Source organism: Physeter macrocephalus, chromosome 4 (assembly GCF_002837175.3).
Source record: "Physeter macrocephalus isolate SW-GA chromosome 4, ASM283717v5, whole genome shotgun sequence".
In the NCBI taxonomy this organism is placed as follows: domain Eukaryota; kingdom Metazoa; phylum Chordata; class Mammalia; order Artiodactyla; family Physeteridae; genus Physeter; species Physeter macrocephalus.
This window is the reverse complement of record NC_041217.1, coordinates 45,039,968-45,059,628: the sequence shown is the minus strand read 5'-3', so window position 1 is coordinate 45,059,628 and position 19,661 is coordinate 45,039,968. Positions and strand designations below refer to the sequence as shown.

General features: G+C 38.0%; 1 protein-coding gene and 1 non-coding gene across 3 annotated transcripts in view; one reads left to right on the top strand and one right to left on the bottom strand.

The window, feature by feature from the left end:
• Positions 1-19,661, bottom strand: part of RABGAP1L (RAB GTPase activating protein 1 like) — a 642,929-nt gene that overhangs the window by 319,882 nt on the left and 303,386 nt on the right. The window lies entirely within an intron of this gene.
• Positions 8,666-8,738, top strand: TRNAR-CCU (transfer RNA arginine (anticodon CCU)). Its single transcript has one exon. It is a non-coding gene; the product is annotated as a tRNA-Arg (tRNA).

Here is a 19,661-nt window from a genome sequence, read left to right as displayed (position 1 = left end):
TTCTAGAGAATTTTTAATTTCATTTATTGTGTTGTTCATCATCGTTGGTTTGCTCTTTAGTTCTTCTAGGTCCTTATTAAACGTTTCTTGTATTTTCTCCATTGTTTTTCCAAGATGTTGGATCATCTTTACTATCATTATTCTGAATTATTTTTCAGGTAGATTTCCTATTTCCTCTTCGTTTGTTAGGTCTGGTGGGTTTTTGCCTTGCTCCTTCATCTGCTGTGTGTTTCTCTGTCTTCTAATTTTGCTTAACTTACTGTGTTTGGGGTCTCCTTTTCGCAGTCTGAAGGTTCATAGTTTCCGTTGTTTTTGGTGTCTGTCCCCAGTAGCTAAGGTTGGTTCAGTGGGTCGTGTAGGATTCCTGGTGGAAGAGACTAGTGCCTATATTCTGGTGGATGAGGCTGGATCTTTTCTTTCTGCTGGGCCAGGTCCACATCTGGTGGTGTGTTTTGGGGTGTCTATGGCCTTATTATGATTTTAGGCAGCCTCTGTGCTAATGGTTGGGGTTGTGTTCCTGTCTTGCTAATTGTTTGGCATAGGGTGTCCTGCACTGTAGCTTTCTTGTCATTGAGTGGAGCTGGGTCTTGGCTTTGAGATGGAGATCTCTGGGAGATTTTCACCGTTTGATATTACATGGAGCTGGGAGGTCTCTTGCGGACCAGTGTCCTGAACTTTGCTCTCCCACCTCAGTGGCACAGCCCTGACTCCTGGCTGGAGCACCAAGAGCCTGTCCTCCACATGGCTCAGAATAAGAGGGAGAAAAAAAAGAAAGAAAGAAGAAGATAGAATAAAATAAAATAGTTATTAAAATTTTTAAAAATTATTAAGAAAAAAAAATTTTTAAGTAAAAAAAAAAAAAAAAGGGACAGACAGAACCCTAGGACAAATAGTAAAAGCAGAGCTATACAGACAAAATCACACACAGAAGCATACACATACACACTCACAAAAAGAGAAAAAGGGGAAAAAAATATATATATATATATCTTTGCTCCCAAATTCCACCTCCTCAATTTGGGATGATTCGTTGTCTATTCAGATATTCCACAGGTGCAGGGTACATCAAGGTGATTGTGGAGCTTTAATCCGCTGCTTCTGAGGCTGCTGGGAGAGATTTCCCTTTCTCTTCTTTGTTAGCACAGCTCCCGGGGTTCAGCTTTGGATTTGGCCCCGCCTCTGCGTGTAGGTCACCTGAGGGCGTCTGTTCTTCGCTCAGACAGGACAGGGTTAAAGAAGCAGCTGATCTGGGGCCTCTGGCTCACTCAGGCTGGGGCGAGAGAGGGCTACGGATGCGGGGCGAGCCTGCGGCGGCAGAGGCCAGCGTGACGTTGCACCAGCCTGAGCCGCGAATGTGTTCTCCCGGGGAAGTTGTCCCTGGATCCCGGGACCCTGGCCATGGTGGGCTTCACGGGCTCCCAGGAGGGGAGGTGTGGACAGTGACCTGTGCTTGCACACAGGCTTCTTGGTGGCAGCAGCAGCAGCCTTAGCGTCTCAGGCCCGTCTCTGGGGTCCGCGCTGATAGCCGCGGCTCGCAACCGTTTCTGGAGCTCCTTTAAACGGCGCGCTTAAACCCCTCTCCTCGCGCACCAGGAAACAGAGGCAAGAAAAAGTCTCTTGCCTCTTCGGCAGGTCCAGACCTTTTCCCGGACTCCCTCCCGGCTGGCCGGGGCGCACTAACCCCTTCAGGTTGTGTTCACGCAGCCAACCCCAGTCCTCTCCCGGCATCCGACCGAAACCCGAGCGTCAGCTCCCAGGCCTGCCCGCCCCAGCGGGTGAGCAGACAAGCCTCTCAGGCTGGTGAGTGCTGGTTGGCACCTATCCTCTGTGCGGGAATCTCTCCGCTTTGCCCTCTGTACCCCTGTTGCTGCGCTCTCCTCCATGGCTCTGAAGCTTCCCCCCTCCACCACCCTCAGTCTCTGCCCGCGAGGGGCTTATAGTGTGTGGAAACTTTCCCTCCTTCACCGCTCCCTCCCACTGGTGCAGGTCCCGTCCCTATTCTTTTGTCTGTGTTTTTTTCTTTTTTCTTTTGCCCTACCCAGGTACGTGGGGAGTTTCTTGCCTTTTGGGAGGTCTGAGGTCTTCTGCCAGCGATCAGTGGGTGTTCTATAGGAGCAGTTCCACATGTAGATGTATTTCTGATGTATCTGTGGGGAGGAAGGTGATCTCCGGGTCTTACTCTTCCGCCATCTTCTCAAATCTCTCCTTGTCATATCTTTTGCAGTGATACTTAACTTTGTGGGAATAGAGAATCTGATGAAAACTATCCCCAGGAAGTGTGGATGTGGATGTACATGTGCACGTGTACACTAACAGATATACACACACACACACACACACACACACACTTTTGCGTGTAATTTCAAAAGATTCCCCAAAGCACTAAAACCCGTCAAAGACCACCAGCCCAAAGCATAAAGCCTCAACACTTTTGCACTCCTTTGGCACCATGCCCCCATGATCTGCCCTGACCTATCATTCTAGCCTCCTTGCCTTCCAGTCTGAAACCTGGCTCCCCACAGGTTAGCATTAAAAGCTCTCTGACTCTATCCAATATGTCATACTACATTATATAATCACGTTTCTTTGCACATGCATGTTATTCTTTCCACCCAAAACATATTCCTCAGCTCACGAGATTGTTTTAAACGTTAAGTATGATAACTATGCAAATGTGCCTGATATATAGAAGGCATAATGTTTGCTAAATTTGAAAAAAAAAATACTTAGCAAATGTTGGGAAATGAAGATTGCATGTTTTATTTCCAGAAATTTGAGTGACTTAAACAACTGTTATATCTGTATTTCTTCATTTACTAGTTAATATTGGAAAACCTAATATGTATATACATGGAAATCATATAGCACAAGACAATTTCTAGGTAATAATAAGTCTAATCGAAGGTAAACTGATCACAAAACCATCTCACTTGTATAAGTTCCTCTTATAAGTTTTTAAGGAAGATTACATTGGTTGAAGTATTCATTTGAAAAAAGTTGTAACATAACACTGAAGAACTTATCTCAGAAAGTATGATGTTCTGTCTCTAGAAAAAGAGATTCAATTAAAAGGTTACAAATTTTCACCTATATATGTTCATTCCAGTAGATCAATTATGTTTTCCAACATCACTTTAAAATGCATCAATTTACTTAAATTTTGTTAAAACTAAAATTACCACTCTGTGTGTATATCTGAGGGAAACAAAATCACTATCTTGAAGAGATATCTGCAACCCCATGTTCACTGCAGCATGATTTACAATAGCCAAGACATGGAAACAACTAAGTGACCATCAATGAAGGAACAGATAAAGAAAATGTGATACATGTGTGTATGTGTATACACACACACACACACACACACACACACAATGGAATATTATTCAGCCATAAAAAAGAAGGAAACCCTGCCATTTGAAACAACATGGATGCACCTTGAAGGTACTATGCTAAAGTGAAATAAGTCAGACAGAGAAAGACCAATACTGTATGATTTCACACATATATAGAATCTTAAAAAAAAACTCATAGAAACAGATAATATATCTATGGTTGCCAAAGTTGGTGGGATGGGGTAATGCGTAAAGGTGAGCAAAAGTACATACTTCCAGTATTAAGATTAATAAGTTCTGGGGATGTAATATACAGCATGATCACTACAGTTAAGAATACTATATAATGTACTTGAAAGTTGCTAAGAGAACAGCTCTTGGAAAAGTTCTTATCACAAGAAAAAAAAATTGTAACTACATGTGGTACATGTACATCACCATGAGGTGATGGATGTTAACTTATCGTGGTAATAATTTCACAATATATGCATGTATCAAATCATTATGCTGTACACCTTAAGCTAATGTGATATGTCAATTGCATCTCAATAAAACTGGAGTGAGGCGAACCTAACACCACAGAAAGCCTGTATCTTGGCAGGGGAAGAAGTGTTCTCTTCAAATTGCAGATCAAGTGTCCACAGTTATATCAGCTGAGAATCAACCCTTAAGAATCAAGACAATAGAACAACTAGTTATAAAAGCTGGACATATTTGAGAGGAAAAATCCAGGAAGATTGATGTAAAATAATTTAAAAGTAACTGGGTGAATTTCAAGGAGGAATAGTTATCAAAGTGTAGTATGCAAGTATTGCTGTTATCCTGAGGGAACTGCACATGAAATTTGTGGAACTAAGACTAAGGGAAGGCATAAGAATAAAGAAATACTAGTAGGGAGCTGAGAAGGGCTTTTCTTAAAATTTATAACTTTCTATCTTTATAGCCTTAAGGCTTACTTGAAATCCCTAATGAAAAATGGTATAAAACACCGGTACTAACATTTTTAACCCTTATTAAGGAAATCTAACAAATAAATTAACAGATTGTGTGCTACATTTCACTGAGTCTACTGTTTAGATTTATCTTATTTTTTTATTAAAAAGAGATTTTGATTGAATGTATCAATTAAATACATAATGCTTGATGAATCTCAGAGGCTCATCACTGGATATGTTAGAATATGTATTAATCAAGCAGAAGGGTGGAAAAAATAAAATAATGGTAATTACATGCAAGGGCATAGATAAAGTCCAACTCTTCACCAAGGTTCAAACAGAATCACAAACAAAGAGACTTTGCTAAATAAAATGCAAACTCTATTTCATAAACTTCATATTGTTAAAGCACTCTTTTTGGCAATGATGAGTACAATAAACTCATAGATTATTCACTGCAAAAAAAAATTAACTTCCTTACACAAATTGCCTCAATTTGTGACGTTTTGTGTGGAAAAAAACAAAGTGGTACTTCAAAAGTCATACTGTAATTATTATCATAAAGACAAAATAGCTTCTGTTTCTTATACTTACTACTGACTTTTTAAGAAAAGTTTCCTACTATTACAGTTTAATTTTTTAAGTATAATGGACAAAAGAAAATATCCAAAGGGGCAAATATGAGCTATGTTTTTATTTTTTCATTTTTCTTTTTATGATTATATTTATTTCCATATACAAAAGAATAGTGTTCCCATTATTTAATCTGTTTCCAGCTAGATAATATTTTCTTCAGCATTTAACCAAGTGTTGGCAATTGAAAAAAGAGAAGCTCAATGTGATTGGTTAATTAAGATTTCAAATAACCTGCTGCTCCATAGAGGGGAGGCTAATTTCTCATTTATAATGCCCACTTATAACTCTAGCTCTGAGAAATGGTCCTAATAAAACTCACAGTTAAGCAGGCCTTCAAATGCATACCAGCCATTAACATTTGGGCTGCCTGCTGCTAGCAAAATATTAATATTTGATGCTACAGCATTTTCATTTTATGACTATTTAGCATAAATCTGTTTCAGGGTCTTATGAAACAGCTTTATTTATGTGTTAAACAGATTAAACTCAGGTTGTAACAGTTGGTTTTTAAATGACTTGAAAATAGTTTATAGCCACTAGGAATCTGTATATTTTCTGATTAGATTAACAGCTGTATTTCCTCCAATAAAGGCACTATTAGGGACAAAAACAACTTATTGCAGGGTCCTTTGAAAAAGAAAAAAGAAGAGAAAAAAAGAGCCAGGAAGACAGTAAGCGAGAAGAGAGCCAACTGAAGGAGATAAAACCACTTTACCTTGTTATAGTGTTTGTAGTTTATTGAGAAGTTCCTATATATTACTACCTCATCTAATGCTCACAGCAATCTGGTGAGATGCTCAGATAATTACTATACTACATTAAAGATGAGAAAACAAAAGCTCCAGAAGGGTTAAATTACAAATCAGTTACATGGCTAGAAAATGGCAGGGCAAGATGAGAATCCAGGCCTTGTGATAAAAAGAATTTGTGCAGGTGTTCATCTAATATTTGAGCTATATCTTAAATCTTCAAAAGCATATAAGTGTAATGGGTGTGTGTGTGTGCGTGTGTGACAGAGAGAGGGAGAGAGGGAGGAGGGGAGGGGAGGGGAGGGGAGAGGAGAGAGAAGATCCCAGGTTAGAAGGAGTTTGATGGATAAAGTCAGGAATGCATGGAACTGTTTAGTGGCCCACTTCCTTCCTTTGACTGTAACCTCTTTGAGGGCAGGGAATGTGTCTTTTTTCACCACTTAAATGCCAAGACCTACCAGAGAGCACCATAAATACTGGCTACACAAATGACAGAGAGAAAGAAAACAGAAACTAAAAGAGAATGGTGATAAAGACATAAAAGGAGGAGAAAGTGTCAAGAAAAAGTACTTAATATCAAATTTCACATATGTATTATATCTAAATAAGAACCTCCCTTGCCTTTGGATAAAACAAGGAGATTGAGGCTGACTCTAAAGGATGGGGGTGGAGGACAGTAGTGGAGTGATGGAGGTTATACAGTCAGTGTTCCGCAATTTAAATCTTTACCTCTTTGCTAGTGTGTTACTAGAGTGTTAACATGGTATGTTAACTATGTTTCTGGGCATAACAAAGATCAAAGTGATATTCCTCCAAGGTCTAGAGAAAGAGAGCGAGAGGGAAAGAAACAAGCCATGTACCAATTATTATATCAAGATAAAACATTATCATACCTGAATAAAAACTCTAAAAAGAGGTAGAAATGACTTAAGAGAATCCATTCTATCCTTCCTTCCACCTAATGAAAAAAGTATGACTGGTTTCTTAGGTACAAACAATGAAGTCTGACCCTTTGGCTATTTTCATTTGTTTGCACTATTTAAATATTAGGAAAAATAAAACTCACCAAAAATTAAATGGCACAGCAACCAATCAGTTGTTTTGTAATGATACATAAGAAGAATATTTCAAGTTAACAAAAGATGCCACATAAATACCTATAATAATAATAACAACTACATAACGTTCTTTTCTAATAAAATTACCATACCATTTTAATACGTGATTGTTCTACATGTGGGAAAACAAAACTGACACCATTTAAATATGAGCTATATTCTCTAAGAAATGAAACTGATGATACTCCTTTCCGTTTAAGGCTTCAATCTTCACATCAATAGGAAAAAGTAATTTTTTTCTTTGTTCCATCAAAGAACGAAAAGATTAGTCCTGAGATCTAAGAAGGTTGTTACTTCCACTAAGAACAAGATCAATAGGAACCTTCCACCACGGATCAATTAAAAAACATGTAAAAGAGATTTTAAACTTTCTCCTCAAAATGGTAGTGTGGAAAACTAGAAAGGATGATGTTTTCTAACAAAAAATTACCATCTTGCTTTTTCAAACATCAGTATGTATTTTGTACTACATACCAGGAAATACATGGTTATTTGCTTAAAGTCAGTTAATGAGGGCAATGCCATGAGAAAAAGATTTAAATCTGTACAATTCTTAATTACAAAGAAAGCAAACTTATTACTTTCAAATTCTACCTAGTAACAGAAAGGTCCTAGAGGACCTACTGTAATGACCAGATAAGGCTGCCTATAATTAGCATGCCTCTTCTCTGTGTGTTAATCAGGAAGCCCAACTACTGAAGGCTGCTCAGAAACATTTTATTCTTTTAACCATTTAAAACATTCCCTTTCTAATCTTGCCCACATTATGAGTTTGCATAGGCAATGAAGAAAGAATTCAGGTAGCAAAAGCAAATTTCATTTCAGGCACTATTTTACAATCCTTAAGAGTTTAAATTAATGAAGTCTTTACTAAGTTTGGTTTTATCTTTTTCTAAACATTTCTCTGTTAAGCATTTATTACACTCAGTTGCTTTAATTGTTGTTGGTTTTTTGTTTGCATTCAATAGTTTGTTATGGTAAAAGAAGCAGAACAAATCTGAGATCTATACTGTCCACTTCTTATCATTTCTACTCTTATTTCAAAAGCAGGAAGAAAAAAAATCTTTGTGAGACAAAAGTCTACCATATCATAGTGAGATAATAGATCAACTCCCTTAAGAATAAGTTTTTTAAAAGAAAAGATGCCAGTACTTAGCATAAAAATTGGTATTCAGTAATTATTATTTTTTTATCCTAAGAGCAATGACCTGTTCTTATATAACCACATTATATGATCAAAACCAGAAAACTATAAGCTACTTTTAATGGTAGTATCTTCTGAATTCGGATTTAATTTCAAATGGCCCTTGACATTAGAAAATGACCTTCAGAACTTTGCATATACTAAAATCAATGATTTTTTGGCCAGGCCGCACGGATGTGGGATCCTACTTCCCGGATCAGGGATCGAACCCACACCCCCTGCAGTGGAAGCGCAGAGTCTCAACCACTGGACCACCAGGGAAGCCACTAAAGTCAGTGATTTTTTGAAATAATGGCAAAGTGAAATGGGCACTGGCTTGGGATTCAAGAGTTTCTGCCTTTTCTGCCATTACTAGTTATATGGCTTTAAGAAAGTCAATTAATCCCTGGATTTCAGTTCACTTAACCACAAAATGAAGGAATTGGCTTAACTAATCACCAAGGTCTCTCCCAGCTCCTATATACTCTGATTCTGAATAAGGATTACTAAAAGTGGAAAACTACCATTTGTTTTTCAACTCAAAAGTGTGAGATCTTCAACTTATTTTTCTGCCTTAAACTTTGCTGCCAAAGCAGTACAGCAAGTTTCAACCAAGTGCAGCCATTCTCTGGAGTCTCTTATGTTGAGATATAAGGCCTTTAAAAACTATATGTTCTGACTTTAAGGTATTTAAAACACAATGGGGACTTCCCTGGTGGTCCAGTGGCTAAGACTATGTGCTCCTAATGCAGGGGGTCCAGGTTCAATCCCTGGTCAGGGAACTAGATCCCACAGGCCACAGCTAAGAGTTTGCATGCCGCAACTAAAAAAAAGATCCCACATGCCGCAACTAAGAAGCGGCGCAGCTAAATAAATTAAAAAACAACAACAACAACCCCACAATGGTTAGAGGCTTTAAAGAAAAATGTGTAACAATATCTAACAATAAGGTTTATAAGGAACTTTCGCATGTTATCTCATTTAGTCTTCTCAGTAAGTTGGAGAGCTATTATATTACCCATTCTACAAAGGTCAAGTTCCAAGACGGCACTAAGATTGGGAGATTTCTTACTTCATAGCCCATGCTTTGTCCATTACACTACATTACTTTAAATGCACATATAAACCCCCTAGATCTCACTTTGATTTAGTGGGGAATGTTTTTTAAAATGCTTAATTGTAAGCTCTCACAGTCCCATTAGAGCAAAATATTGTCCAGAGTACATCAAAATTTCTTCATTTTTATTTGCAAGCTGTTCCTGAAGATTCATTATAACTTAAAAAATTAAATAATTGAGACTAATCCTGTAAATAAAGACAAGTATTTCTGTTTACAGCTAAAATGGAGCCATGTTGAAGCAATGTAAATATGGCTGATAATTCATTTGGTTCCCAACACTGAAATTACATAATTCTTAATTAATCTGGGATATTTCAAAATTTTATTGCCCTTTTGAGACTCCACATAATTTGAATTTAGACTGTATGAGAAGCTCCTATCTGAAGACCTCCGATATATATGACTTAGAAAGACTATTTGATCTTGAGATCCTCTAGAAGAAAGCATTATATTGCCACTGATTAAATACAACTCTTTATCCACTAGTCACTGAGATACAAAGCTCTGTGTTCATTCAATCTGTTCAGAGCAGAGAAAAAATAAAACCCAGTTTAGCTGAAAACCAGCCCAAACCTATCCAACCCCTATCACTGTGATACCTCTATAAGCAAAGATGATGACTGAATTATTTGTTTTAAAAAGTATTTCAGGTTGAGGATATCTATGAACATGTAACATTGGTAACCTTCTATTAGTTCTAGCTAACACTTCAGGATTGCGCATCAGCAACTGATCAACTGATATAATTCCAACATCTTTTAGTTATTGTTCGAAATAAGAATCATAGAATAATAGTTCTGCAGCATCTAAAAGCACATTCACTTTCTATCAGTGGTTTTCCAGAATTTATTTTTTGCATAATAATAACTACAATAGGTTCTTAGCTTAAAAATAGGTGTCACTTTTCCAAAAGCCATTTATAAATCACTGCTCTTGATACTCTTCAACTTCTTTCCTTTCGTGGGAGGGTGACTTTCTCCAGAATAGAAACATTTATGCAACGGAAAAACAAATGTAAGAAATCTTCTCTAGGAGGAGGTAGAAGTAGCAAAGCTTTCAAGTTTCTCTACTTGGCTGAGAGAAACACTGCTAGATTCTTGAATCCATTTCTGGACATATGCCTAACCACGATAAATTTGGCTTTCTGCACTGCAACATCAGAGTTAGTTTTTAACAATTCCTTATAAAAACCAGCAGACATCTGAGGGTTGCCAAGGTAAAGAATACAATGAGGCAGTATACAGAGTGGTTACAACAATCTCCTGAGTCAGTGTTCAGGTGCAACTCCTAGTTCTTCCCTTATGATCTTTGTTAGTGAGGATTCTGTTGGCTGAAAACAATAATAGGAAACCCCAGACAGAAGCTAATTTTTTTCTTTTGTGTAAATGCCCAAAGATTGGCAGTTCAGGGCTGGTGCAGAGGCTCTGCTCCCCAAAGCCCACAAGAACCCAGTTCTTGCCAGCTTTCTGCTCTACGTTCAGGTGCAGCCCTGGCTGGCACAGTCTAAGACGTGCATCAACTGTCACATGCTTGAGACAGGAGAAAGGAGCAGAGAAGGGAAGAAGAAGGCAGAGGATGCAAGCCAACTCTCTCTTAAGAAAGTTCACCAAAATTACCCACAATAGTTTTTTTTTTCTTGGCTGCAACTAGTCACACTTACCTGCAAGGGAGGTTAGGAAATGCGGGCCACGTGCCCAGCTGGAGCTGTTATTACTGTGAGAAGAGGGTGAAAACAGATATTGGGGTACTAGCTATCTCTACCACACTATCTGTGTGATCTTAAACACTTTATGCCACTGACGTCTCATCTGTAAAATGGAAAAAATATTAGAATCTCCCATCATAAAGTTACTGTGAACATGAAATAAGAATAATCAACGTAGAGGGGTTAGCATAGTGTCTGGCACATAATACCCAACAAATTAAACAATTATTTATCCTTCAGACATTTTCTTTTGCTTACTGATTTTATCCATTTTTCCCAACCCCCAAATTATCAGCACAATGTAAACAAATTGATACTCTCAAATCACTGCTTTCAGCAAGGCCCCTCCTCTTTCTAATGCCCTTGCCAACACACACACACACACACACACACACACACACACACACACACATTCTCTCTTTCTGAAAGAAGACTTTAGTGCACCTCACTACCTAAATTCACATGCAAACTCCTTCTAAATCTATGCCATAACCTCTAAAACTCCCCTTTCTTTACCTCCCCAATACCTTTTCAACAATATCCCCACTATGATCCAATGTAGATAATACTAATGATAACAATTACAAAAAATGATGATGACCAAAAGTACTAAATTTTAGAGGCTATCTCTTTTTGAAAGTTTTTTCTTTGCCAGGTAGTGTGCTGAGTGTTTTACATGAATTCTCTCTCTTTTTAAAAAAATTTAAGTATAGTTGATTTACAATGTTGTGTTAATTCCTGCTGTACAGCAAAGTGATTCAGGTATGTGTGTGTTATGTATGTGTATAACATACATAACACACACAGTCTTTTTTCATATTCTTTTCCATGATGGTTTATCACAGGATATTGAATATAGATCCCTGTGCCATGCAGTAGGACCTTTTTGCTTATCCACTCTGTATGTAGTACTTTGCATCTGCTCACCCCACACTCCCACTCCTTCCCTCCCCCACTGCCCTCCTTGGCAACCACATGTCTGTTCTCTATGTCTGTCTGAACTCTTTCTTTTAATCCTCATAATAATCCTGTGAGGTTATTACCATTATTATCCCCATATTTTAGATTAAAACTAAAGCTTAGAAAGGTTATACCCAAAGTCACACAGTAAGTATATGGCAGGGCTGTGATTTGAACAGAGGTCTGTTGGACTTCAGAGCTCTTCATTTAACCACTGTGTGACACCTGTCTTGCACAAACATACCACCTGCATTCTCTGTATATACCTAAGTCACCTTAGAATTCTTTTTCTAACCACATCCTGCAGAGTATCATTAAGGCCTAGCTCATTCCTGATCTCTTCCATGAGGCCCTCATCAACTATAATGTAATAATAATTATAGTAATTATACTATAGTAATAAAAACAAATAGCAAAATTGCACTTATATTATACTGTTATAACACTAGGCAGTTCTAAGCACCACATACTAACTCATTTAATCCTCACAACAACACTGTGAGTTAGACCATAATTATCTCCACTTTACAATGAGGAAATGAGGCCTAGAGAGGCTAAGCAACTTGCCCAAGCTCACATAGCTAGCAAATGTTGGAGCCAGGATTCCAACCCAGGTCTTCTAGATGCAGATGTTGTGCTTTTCACCACTAAACCATACTGCCACTCATGTATCTTCCATAATTTATCTCCTCTCCTGTAACCCTTTCTTAGATATTAAATTACATATAGCCTTATATTATAAACTAATATAACCATTTCACATATTAAAATATCAGGCACAACATATATGAATAAACAAAATGTGGTATACTCATACAGTATAATATTATTCAGCCATAAAAAGGAATGAATTTTGATATATGCTACAACATGGATGGACATTGAAAACATTATGCTTACTGAAATAAGCTAGACACAGAAGGACAAATATTGTTAAGATTCACTTACATAAGGTACTCAAAATAGAGAAATTCATAGAGAAAGAAAGTACAAGAGAGGTGACCAGAAGATGGGGGCAAGGGGAAAAGGAGAATTATTATTTCACAAGTATGGAGTTTTTGTTGGGAATGATGAAAAGGTTTTGGGTACAGATAGTGGTAAGGGTTACACAACACTGTGAATGGATTTAATGACAGGGAATTGTATACTTATGAGTGGTTAAAATGATAAATGTTATATTTTACCACAATAAAAAATATCATGCACATTATATTACAGTCACACTTCACAGACTCTTGAAGGCCAATGAAAGCCTTCTGGGACCAGGAGATACTAGGAAATTTACTACATCGTTTGTTTTTAGTTCTTTAAAATTTGTGGCAAACAGAAAATGAAAACTAACATTTCTATGAAACACCTAAGCAGTAAATCCAAAACCATGTCTTGCTTTCCCAACATGATCAACAATATCTTTAGAAAAAAAGTTTTGAGCAGGCACACACACACATACTCAAAAACAAGATGCTCAATAAAATTTTGTTTAATTAAACTGAATATTCAAAGCCTCTCAAAGACACAAATACATAAATAATCTTTGCAATTATTTCACCAGCATTCAAGGAAAATCCTAAAATCTCCACTTTGTAAATGGAGAATATAAGGCACAAAGAAGAGAAGTGATACTCTTTGGATAACTGTAAATCTGACCTGATAGCTACCGTTCTCTGCCTCCCATTTGTAAGTTACTGGATCATACAATCTTGAAAAATGCCACAAAACACCAACTGTGATACTCATACTCATACAAGAAATTAAATCAGAGTAGGGTGAACACGGATTACCACCTGCAGCCCTCCTCCTCCACCTTTCCCCCCTACGTCATTCAACATACTCTCCAAATTAAAAGGGGAGTATTTTCAGATCCTAACTCAGGTGAAGAAACAGATTATTACCCACCAGCAATGAACATGATCAAAAAAGAAACAAAGGCAGCACCTGTTCTTTAAGGAAGTGACCTGAACCCCTTCTGATGAAGAAGTTCCAAAACCATTTTTAGGTGAGATTACTGCTCAGTAGCCATACTCTTCCCCATCTCTCACCACTCGGGCTCACCCCCTTTCCAGTTACTGACAAGAAGCAACATGGAATTTCTCTTCTTGCTCTCTGCTTGGCTTCTATTGGAGGCACAAACCATAAATAACAATGGAATTACTAAAAGTTTTATACCAGAGGAAAAAAGATGCAATAGAAGCTAAAGTATTCATCAACTGGATACTTAATAACTTGAAATAGTGAGATATCTTTGTATTTCTTGGAATGAATTCTAAAGGTACTTAAGAATCCTAATTAGGACTTCCCTGGTGGTGCAGTGGTTAAGAATCCACCTGCCAATGCAGGAGACATGGGTTCAAGCCCTGGTCCAGGAAGATTCCACATGCTGCAGAGCAACAAAGCCCGTGCACCACAACTACTGAGCCCGAGCTCTACAGCCCACGAGCCACAACTACTGAGCCCACGTGCCAAACTACTGAAGCCCGCGCACCTAGAGCCCATGCTCCACAACAAGAGAAGCCACGCAATGAGAAGTCCGCGCACCGCAACAAAGAGTAGCCCCCACTTGCCGCAAATAGAGAAAGCCTGCACGCAGTAACGAAGACCCAATGCAGCCAAAAATAAATAAATTAATTAAATTAAATTTTAAAAAAAAGAATCCTAATTAGGCATGAAGAACTTTTAATATAATGCTATACCACAAGATCAATACTTAGCCTGTCTGAATAACAACAGGATTATTTTACATTTATTAAACAACCAAAAGGTTACATCTTATATATATGAGGAAAAGAATCCCACTCAAAATCAGCCAAATCTTCACTAAAGTTTTCACAAAGTGAATGGATCTATCTGATCAGCTTCCTGAAGCATCTCATCCTTTTTTTTTTTTCCGACTATAGGACATTCCCTGACTCACTAAATAATTTGTGCCCAAGCTCTCAATACAAAGCAATTGGGATATGGGGAAATAAGGCTTAGGTAGAATCTCTTTGGGTTGTGACTGGTGCTTAAGCTATAATGCAGCACAGCTTTGTCTGATATTAGAAATTTAACTTCGTAAGTTAAACACAGAAACATTCCAAACTGTGTCAAATCCAGAAAATTAATAGCTTGCAAATATTATGACAATCAACTTAATATACACAAAGGAATTCAGGGGAAAAGAGAAGGAAAGTGGAAGCCAAGAGAAGCTAGAGAGGTCATAAGAGGAAAGTAACCAGTCAAAAAAATAAAAGTGAAGGCAATTAATGGGATGCCAAGTAGTGAGAGAATCCTGCAGTGAGCTTAGTGATAATTAAAATTTAAGGAAGCAAAAACTCCTCTTTTGGGAGTAGGTGATGTAGTATGTCCACAGCATAGCTGGACACATGCATTATATGGAGTGTAAGTAGGGAGATAATAGGGAAAGACCATGTTTCATTACATGTGTCTCAAGAGTAGAAGATATGTGCTAGGTTAGAAAATAACCAGTTCCAGCTCTTTTATGTTCCTGTTGCCTGAGTGTGGCCTCAGACACCTCACGCTACCCACCAAACCCATCCCCTTCTAATAATCCCCTCACTAATCTATTAAATCACGAATATCCCTTCACTTCAAAGCACACTGCCTACATACCCTACAACACATGCTCTCTGTCATTTTAAATAGAATCATTCAACTAAAGTTATGGCGAATATTTGATATTCTATTGGGAAAAGACTACAGTGCTCAAAAGGATGAACATGATCTCATAGAATAACTTTTGGCAGGCGGTGGTGAGGAAGTTGTATTGTTTCTGGGAAGTAGAAGACAGTTAATCCCTGGCATGAGTTCAAGGTAGCTCTACCTTTTTTCTAGTCTACCACTTTCAAAACAATTTTACCTCCTATAAGATCTAGAGAGTTCTAAACATACTAAATAAGAGATTCCTCAGTAATTCCACATATATTTAACTTCTCTGAAGTTGATACTTCTAACCCAGCAAAAAGTTTCCAAGGCATTTCAGGTGCCTGAAATCCAATCAGAGCCTTCAGCAGGTAGGGTTCCCCTTGGGAAGGAGAAAGGCCCAACAGCATAACCACAGGAAAACTGGACCATGGAAAGAAAGAGTGTGAGGAAGAGGTAGGGGAAGGACCTCTGGACCAGCATTTGTAAATAGCTTTCAGAACCCTTCCCACCAGAGACAGGATTTGAAGAGACCCATGACGAGTCCCTGAACTGTCTACCCTCTGCCACAATAGATGAATCCCAGAAAAGTGGTCATGTTAATACTTAAAGGATTCCAGGGACACAGACCAATACTGCTACTGCTGAAAAACTCTTAGTATTCTAAAATTCTGCCTAGGATTGATAAATTATCAGACATTAAGACTATCCTACAACTACTTTATGAAAATAAGGGTCATTCTTTTGGAAGTCTTTCCCATAGTAGAGTGCTACAGGAGTCCCCCACAAAACCCACTCCCCCTTCATTCAGGTACCATCTCTCCCAGGAAGCGTTCCTCGACCCCCTAAGATGGGAATCATAACTTCCTCTATATTCTCATAACATCCTCTATAAAGTTTTAGCTGAACATTTAATACACTAAAAAGCCACTGATGCTTTGTCTACCTCCCCAGTCAGATTGTGAATGCCTCAGGGAAGAGATTCCTGGTGCATGTAATCAGTAAGTACTCAAAAAAATATTTTTTGAATCAATGAAAGATAATCTTTCCTCTTTGAGGATACTTTCAATTACATCTGTCTCCCCTGCCCAAGGGATTTGAGATGTTTCAATCAAGCAGGAAAAGGGTACAAGGCAGCAGAATAGGAGAGTGGTTAAGAATGTCAGCATCTGGGACTTCCCTGGTGGTGCAGTGGATGAGAATCTGCCTGCCAATGCAGGGGACACAGGTTTGAGCCCTGGTCCGGGAAGATCGCACATGCCACGGAGCAACTAAGCCCGTGTGCCACAACTACTGAGCCTGTGCTCTAGAGCCCACGAGCCACAACTACTGAGCCCGCATGCCACAACTACTGAAGCCCACACGCCTAGAGCCTGTGCTCCACAACAAGAGAAGCCTCCACTCGCTGCAACTAGAGAAAGCCCACGTGCAGCACCGAAGACCCAACGCAGCCAAAAAGAAAGAATGTCAGCATCTATCACAGTTGGGTTTAATGCCTATATGCTACTTTGCCAAATACGTGACTCTGAGCAGGTTACTTATCTATGCTTCCCTATCCTCACCTGCAAAATGATGATAATAATGGTAGACATCTCACAGGCTGTTGTGAGGATTAAACAAAGAAACACATGCAAAGTACCTGGTAGAGTGACTGATTCATCACAAATAGTCAATAAATGTTAACTGTTACTGCCAAGGAGAAAGCATGTTATCACGGAAAGAGGGCAGATAAGAGCTTAGAAGACTTGGATTCTACATCTCCTGGGATTCACTTGCTGGTCATGTGGCCTAGAGTTAATAAAGCACAATCTCTATGAGCTTCAGTTTCCTCATCTGAAAAATAAAGATGAGGAAAACAACCTGCTTAACCTTGCCAACTGTGTGAATCAAATAAGGTTAGATATGTGAAACTGTTATAAAATACTACAAAGAGATGAATTTTTGTGACATGGAGCTCTGCATTTTTTATTTTGTGTAATATATGTCTGTCTAATGAGAAGCAAGTAGTTCTCATCTCTGCTTTCCTCACTGAGGTAATGATTAGTGCATATGTGTGCATTATTTTAATAATGAAAATCTCTTTTCAAAAAAGAGAAACATTTGATAAATGTTCTGCATGGCAAGTTATTTAGGTAGAAAAGAAAAAGGATTATTTTAGAATAGACTTTTTAAAAAACCACATGAATATATTCTCAGGCATTTCCTCTACCCTTTATATTTTCATAATCTTTATTAAAGCATTTACTATATTCCTGCCTATAGTAAAAAAGAAAATGATCTCTGTCACCAAATTATAAGGCCCAGAGGAAATATATTGTTTATGTCCCCAGTCTGAAGTACAGTGCCTGATACTTACAAGGCCATAATGTTTGTGGAACTCAGGACAAATACACTATAGTCAATTTCTACAAATACAATATAGTTCAGTTTCTTCTCTGACTCATCATCTCTACAACTACTTGATAATTACTATGAAAAAATCATGTGGCATCTCTTAGAATGCTTTTAGAATATTGTGTGGTTTCATGTTGCTATTAAAGCAACTATAAATGTAGTGGGGTCTTCTCAGTAAGTAAACTGCATGAGGGCAAGATCCAGGCCTTATATTTTCTTTCAAATTTTATATTGGGTTGGTCATAAAGTTCATTCGGGTTTTCCTGTAAGGTGTTACAGAAAAACCGGAACGAACTTTTTGGCCAACACAGTATTATTTAGCATCATGTCTCACATACAGAGGAGTACAATAATTAGTTGCTAGCTGATCGGTCATAATATATATAGAAACTTGACATAATCATTACGTCCGAGGGAAAAAAAGTGGGAATAAAAATTTCTTCTACGTATTACTGACCTTCTCTTTTTAGTTTTCTACCTAGAAAATAAGGAAACTATAACTGTTAAATATTTTGTAAGAGGATTAATAAGGTCATCTGTAATCATCTTTGTGCATCCAGACAAAATGATACTCCATAAATAGAAAATAGTATTAAAATATGCATTCCTAGGAAGCCAGGGAGCCTTGTGCTTGGGGTTCCTAAACTCTGATGGATACAAGGTAGAGCTTTACATGAGTTGGAACAAGCATCCAAGGAAGGGCACTGAAAGTGATAAACATTTTGAAAAAGCCATAATGTTTTTTTAGAGGTAATTTATTTTCTCCGAGTGCCAAGACCCGGGGTGACAACATTTGTGTATGTGTCTCTGTGTGTGTGTGTCTTAAAACAATTCTCTGGATGGAATTATTATTATTTTTTAACATCTTTATTGGAGTATAATTGCCCCACAGTGGTGTGCTAGCTTCTGCTTTGTAACAAAGTGAATCAGCTATACATATGCATATATCCCCATATCTCCTCCCTCTTGCATCTCCCTCCCATCCTCTCTATCCCACCCCTCTAGTCCGAGGGAAAAAAAGTGGGAATAAAAATTTCTTCTACGTATTACTGACCTTCTCTTTTTAGTTTTCTACCTAGAAAATAAGGAAACTATAACTGTTAAATATTTTGTAAGAGGATTAATAAGGTCATCTGTAATCATCTTTGTGCATCCAGACAAAATGATACTCCATAAATAGAAAATAGTATTAAAATATGCATTCCTAGGAAGCCAGGGAGCCTTGTGCTTGGGGTTCCTAAACTCTGATGGATACAAGGTAGAGCTTTACATGAGTTGGAACAAGCATCCAAGGAAGGGCACTGAAAGTGATAAACATTTTGAAAAAGCCATAATGTTTTTTTAGAGGTAATTTATTTTCTCCGAGTGCCAAGACCCGGGGTGACAACATTTGTGTATGTGTCTCTGTGTGTGTGTGTCTTAAAACAATTCTCTGGATGGAATTATTATTATTTTTTAACATCTTTATTGGAGTATAATTGCCCCACAGTGGTGTGCTAGCTTCTGCTTTGTAACAAAGTGAATCAGCTATACATATGCATATATCCCCATATCTCCTCCCTCTTGCATCTCCCTCCCATCCTCTCTATCCCACCCCTCTAGGTGGTCACAAAGCACTGAGCTGATCTCCCTGTGCTACGTGGCTGCTTCACACTAGCTCTCTATTTTACGTTTGGCAGTGTATATCCTCAGTGTGGTTTTGATTTGCATTTCTCTAATGATTAGTGATATTGAGCATCCTTTCAAGTGTTTGTTGGAAATCTGTATATCTTCTTTGGAGAAAAGTCTATTTAGGTCTTCTGCCCATTTTTGGATTGGGTTGTTTGTTTTTTTGACACTGAGCTGCATGAGCTGCTTGTATATTTTGGAGATTAATCCTTTGGCAGT